The sequence below is a fragment of the Rutidosis leptorrhynchoides genome, chromosome 2 (assembly GCF_046630445.1).
Source record: "Rutidosis leptorrhynchoides isolate AG116_Rl617_1_P2 chromosome 2, CSIRO_AGI_Rlap_v1, whole genome shotgun sequence".
In the NCBI taxonomy this organism is placed as follows: domain Eukaryota; kingdom Viridiplantae; phylum Streptophyta; class Magnoliopsida; order Asterales; family Asteraceae; genus Rutidosis; species Rutidosis leptorrhynchoides.
The window spans coordinates 478932543-478938542 of record NC_092334.1 but is presented as its reverse complement, the minus strand read 5'-3'; the positions used below and the strand labels follow the sequence as shown (position 1 = coordinate 478938542).

At 34.4% G+C, this 6000-nt stretch overlaps 1 long non-coding RNA gene across 2 annotated transcripts; it reads left to right on the top strand.

Moving 5' to 3' along the window:
• Nucleotides 1–1937: 1937 nt before the first annotated feature.
• On the top strand, nt 1938–3345 carry LOC139892622 (uncharacterized). 2 transcript variants are annotated; one of them, XR_011774177.1, is made up of 4 exons: nt 1938–2601; nt 2684–2791; nt 2917–3062; nt 3157–3345. It is a non-coding gene; the product is annotated as an uncharacterized lncRNA (long non-coding RNA). The 2 variants fall into 2 exon arrangements; XR_011774176.1 differs by having other exon boundaries at nt 2684–3062.
• Nucleotides 3346–6000: the final 2655 nt, after the last annotated feature.

Genomic DNA, 6000 nt, shown 5'->3' with positions numbered 1-6000 from the left:
CAGTTTCATGGCAATCAAGGTTACAAAAGTGTGTTGCATTGTCTACAACCGAGGCTGAGTATATGGCAGCAACAGAAGCGTGCAAAGAACTATTGTGGATGAAAAGGTTTCTACAAGATATTGGGTTTAAGCAATCACGATATGTGGTTCTTTGTGATAATGAGAGTGCGATTCATTTAGCTAGAAATTCTATGTACCATAAGCGGACAAAACATATTGATGTGAGGTATCATTGGATTAGAGAACGTCTTGAAGATGGTTTGTTTGAACTTGATAAAGTTCATACCGATGATAATGGTTCCGACATGTTCACAAAGGCTTTAGCAAGTGAGAAGCTCAAGGTATGTTGCTCGATCGCCGGGATGGCGAACTCTTCCACATAATTGGAAAGGGGGAGATTTGTTGGGTTTATTATTTTGTTTCCATTTATGTGAAAGTAATGGCCCAAGCCCAACAAAAATAGGCCCAAATGCTTGTTGACTTGGTCAAGCATTCTAGGCATTTTGAACTCCAAGTGCAGATCCATTTTTCATTAAGAGAGAGATCAGAGAGTTTTAAGAAAAAGGGAGAAAACCCCAATTTCGTTTTTTAGCTACAGCAGTCCATAAAAGAGACGATCCCCGGAGATCCGACCGTTGAATCTTCTTCATTTTTGGGCTGTGTCTTCCTGACGTCAGTGCCAACATTTTCAACCGTTGAATTCGTCTAAAGAGGTCTGTAGCTCGTGATTTTGCTGCTGGAACAGAGAGCAGATTATTGGGTGACGAATTTCCTCTTTTGTCTTTAAATTGTTTCATATACTTGTTGATTATTGTTGTTCAAGAGTATGATGATGTTGTATGCCTCTAGTTGATCTAGAGAAGGATTATTGTATTGCTCTCTTTGTTGATGATAGTGGAATTTAAGTGGCTTACGAGTCCCGTGGTTTTTACTCTCGATTTTGAGGGGTTTTCCACGTAAAAAGTCTCGTGTGTATTGTGTGTGCTTATTTATTTCGTGTTTACTGATTTGGGACAGAATTGGGACTGATTTGTGATGATTGTGGTATAGCTTGTTTGTTAACATCCTCACGGGTTCATACGGGTCGGGAAAGTATTGGTCAAACGGGTTTGTTTCCGCTTTGTAGATTGTCCGTTGTGACTATTTTCCCATCATATAATAGCTAAATGTCACATTTACTGTTTTGCATATTGTATATGTGTAATATATGTAGAAGTATCATTAAAAATTAGGTTCTAGGAGCTATCTGAACCCATTTACTGTTTTGCATTTTGTATGAGTGGAGATTTTGCTTACTGGAAGTATATCAAGGGCTATATCCACATTTTGTATGGTAATGAACCATTCTAATATATAAAATTTACATAAGTATACTGTTATTTGTGAAACATCAGTTCATTGTCCATCATGTTTGGTAGAGTTGGCCAGATGTAGTCTTTTAAGGGTGAATGGGTCTATTTGGGTTATCATTCGCTGAAGGCTTAACAGAACAAGAATATAAAGCACATAAAAATAGGATGTTTGCAACCATTTAAGGATCTATTTATTTTTTCTCGATTCTTATTTGCATTTGTGTGTTACTTAATCCATATCATCAAATCATTTAAGGTGTTTCCATATGTGTATGTGTATTTTAAACACAAACAAAGGTGTTTTTTCAAGGTATCCGAAGAGTTGTTAAATACTACATTCAAAAATCAAGTACCGGAAATATTGTACCGCTACTAATTTTCTCTTTATTTGAGCTGTTTTCATATTAAAAAATGGTCCTAATTGACCCTATTAGAAATTGGCTCAAATGCTGAAAGCTGGTTGGAGAGATAAAAAGATTAGATGAGAATGAATACAGTTACAACTGAGATTTATTTTTATGATTTATTTATATATGAAATGAAACTCAGATTATCTTAAATTGTTATTTGCAGCATTATCTAATTTTCTGCCTGCAAGATCGATTATCATAATATGGAATCTAGACAACGTTTGTCTTTGGATCGAATCAGCACCCTCCCTCCACACATAATAGACGTCATCCTATCTCTTTTACCAATCAAAGATGCAGTTGGAACAAGTATTCTCTCAAGGGAATGGAGGTACAGTTGGACCAAAATTCCCGTACTCCGTTTTGGCGAGTATGAATTAAAGGGGTCAACAACTGGTAAGGATCGGCTATCCATTCTGGAGCAAACATTTGATTTTCCCCGTCTAGGAAAATTAATGATCAAGAAGTGTAAGTTTTTTAATGCTGTAAAGGAAAATTTGTTATTGCATCAGGGCCCACTACTCGAGTTCTCCCTTATTGCACTTGTAGACGAGACGTGTCTTGAACTCGACCTAATCATAAGTCATTTGTCAAGGAGGAATACTATCAAAATATTTGAACTCGTCTTGATTGGTGACTATAAGTATAGGTTACCGTCATCTATCTTTTCATTTCATCAGTTAACGTAGTTAAGTCTTCGTAATTGTTGTATTTACCTTCAACCAACATTTAAAGGATTTGGTTGCCTGACAAGCTTAAATTTGCAATTTGTGAAGATAACAACAAAAACTCTTATTCATCTTGTATCCAGTTGTCCACTACTTACAAGCCTCATTCTGGTAAGTAAATAAGTTATGATTATTATTTATATGCATTGTAATGAATTTTCATGACTTACTTAAATATTGTAAGTTGCTGCAGTGTTTAACTGAAGATGTTATTCTCGGTAATGACAAAGTTTCCATCACTGGCCTAATTGAGTGTTTGCCTGTTATTGAATGTCTGATTATTGATTCCTCTATTTCTCATGTAAGTTACTTATTCACATGACATGATATATAGTTTATTTATTTTATTTACTTGTAAAATAAAGACTTTGCCTAGCTAGTTAGTTACTCTTTGTTTTGATCTATGGTTCAAGTATTTTTTCGTAGACTCGCTTCCACAAGAGCTTCCAATTTCCTTAATCCACCTTACAGACTTGCATATAGAGGACATGCGTTTTCTTGACTTTTATATGTTACCTTTGCTTTTCCTTTTGATCCGATGCTCCCCAAATTTGGAGTTAATCAATCTACAAGTAAGTCACTTAAGTCCATCTTGTATCCTATGTTTTCAGATTCATGTCAAAATATACTACTGAGAAATTAAATAATTATATATATTTCTGGTAGGTGGATGATGATCCCGAAGTTGTAGAGAATTTTGAAAAAGAACCAATCACACTTAAGAGCTATTCAAATATTTGGTTGAAGAACCTAAATGACTTGGAAATTGTTGGAATGGGCGCCTTTAAGCTTCATTTGGAGCTTGTGCAACTAATATTGGCCAAGTCCCCCATGCTGAAGAAGGTAACCATACGGCTTTCTCATAATGTTATTGATGATGAAGAGTCAGATATATCAAGAATTCTGCTAAACTCCCCACGTGCATCAGGATCGGCAGAAATAATTATTAAGCCTTATCGCTAATTCTCTTGCTTGTAAATGCGAGCTGCTACTTGTTTACTGTAAAGTAAATTCCTCTATTCAGTCTTTAGAAACTTTTGAATTTTATTTTTTTGTTCAATTTTTGATACTTTGGACTTGGTAACGGGTGGTGTTACTTTAGCGATCACAGTTTCGAATCAGAAATGCAGTTTTAAAAACTGGTAGGAATATTTACGTATGAAGACGTACATCTGTTAGCATAATTAGGGAGTACAAAATAGAGCCATTAGTGTACCGGTCGATTAAGTACACTAATATTCATGTCATTCTCTGTATCACTTAGCCAAATTTATAATTTCATCTATGCATTACTTGACTAATTAATGTGATTTTTAGCTAAATTCATTTGAGAATTGAGATTTCCATTGTTATAAAAGGTGCAAGCTAGCATTTTGTTGTTGCCCTAAAGGAGCACATACTAAATTCTTCTTTAAACTTATAAGTCAAACTTAAAACTACTGATGTCATACTATAATTATTGGCAGTCGATCAGAATGCGAAGACTAAATCGAACTATTGATGTCTCATGCAAATAGTTATTGACGACAAAAAGCATAACTTGATGTCATGTAATAATAGCTGATAAAAGCATCAAGTATTCAAGTGTGTTGATGTCAAGTAATAGTAATAGCTTGGATGGCCACCAGGACTTCCTGTGAGGGGAGCCACCCGGGTTCGAATCTTGGCGAAGCCATTTCGTTCAAAAAGGGAGCTCAAGTGAGGATGCTTCATCTGGGATCCGGGTAAGCATGGGGGCTCGGGTACCCGAGGGTTTACCGGTCCTTAGGGCTCCAATGTGGGTGTTGCGGGGCGGGTTCACTCGTTAACCAAAAAAAAAAAGAAGGTAATAGTAATAGCAGGGCCGTTATGTTAAAATTATAGGTCCCGTGCAATAAATAAAAGTGGGCCCTTTATATATGAAATTTTTCATATTAAGTTCAATAATACTAATAAAGTCATATGTATTAAGATCAGTCAAAATAATAGTTGTAGAAAACGTATTGGAGCGGAATATTGGATTACGTTATACTTGTATTCAACGTCAATTATGTTTAATTTTTAAAATTTTAAACTCTTAATTAACAAATGAGCCTAAGTATATAATATAAAGCTAAAAAGTTACTTAGTCTGATGAAAGCCCAATGAAGATACAAACGGAATTAGAGAAATAAAACAAACCATAGGCCCTCGACAAAACAACAAAGCACAACACGGACCAAAGCGGAACTCTAACACGACATTCTAAAGACAACCACATAAAACCAATGTAACAAATTATAAAGAGAAATAAACAAAACCGAACTATAAAACAATTTCAAATCTACAGCCCAAGAAACAAGCAAGCAAACCAAGTGCATTTATCGACTATTCTAATTATAATTGTGTATTTGTGTATTATTAGTGAGTTTAAATGTGCGATTGAGAATATCATGATTAATCAGGCAAGTTGCATATAATTTTGTTGAAATTTCTCATAGAGTAATGTTTTGAACGGTGTTTTTCTTGACATGTATAGCTTGGTGATTCGTTTTAGGTGCAAGAAGGGAGGTTTTTAGATCTTTATAGTTTTGATGAAGCACTCAGATGAGGAAGATGGTATTGAAGAGCCCTCATCATCGAACTCAGGCTCGTAGAATTCTATGGTTGGATATAGACGTGTACAATTGCGGAAATAATAGACTTGAGCCTAATTCAACTCTAAAAGTTAATTCAAGTGAATGAGGAACCTAAGCTATTATAAGCACCATAATATATAGTCTCATATTCGATGTGGGATGAGACAACTCAACACGCTCCCCTCACATGAGGCGCAGATCATTGCGGGTGCGATCCCAACATCAATACCTTAACTATGATACCATGCGGAAATAATAGACTTGAGTCCAATTCAACCCCAAAAGTTATAGAATACATAATGGGGTTATTTGGTGAGGTTTACATGTCTATATCTCCGGTATTTGGTTAGGTAGAGTACATTTTGAAGATGTGTTTGTGTTAGTGAAGTTTATTTGTTTCCGTAGTATTTCTAACTTTTATGCCAGCTGTTTTTACTTTATATTTTTATTAATAATTAAAAATTAAATAATGTTTATATTAATATTAACTAGTTTAATATCCACAAATTTTGCGGTTTTAGACATAAAGCTAGAGTACCATGATTTTTAATTTGTTATAACGTATATATGCAAACACTCAACAAAATTCATAATTGAACTTGTGTACTATGAATTCATATATAACCAAAAAGTACTTAAAATAATAAAATCTTCAAGAAATAATTATTATTTAGAATGACAAACTACATCCCATAAACCCATAACAATCATAAAGTAGCATCTCTTAAACTCTCTAAAGACCCATAACATTGATAAAGTAGCGTAATAGTCAAAGATTGTGTATCATGTATTTATGTATATCATTTACACATATGATTATCATAAAGTCATGGATATCATTTCCTGTAATGTGGGGAGGATTGCTATCATTCCCTAAAATAGTGTATTTATTTATGTATTTATGATAATGATA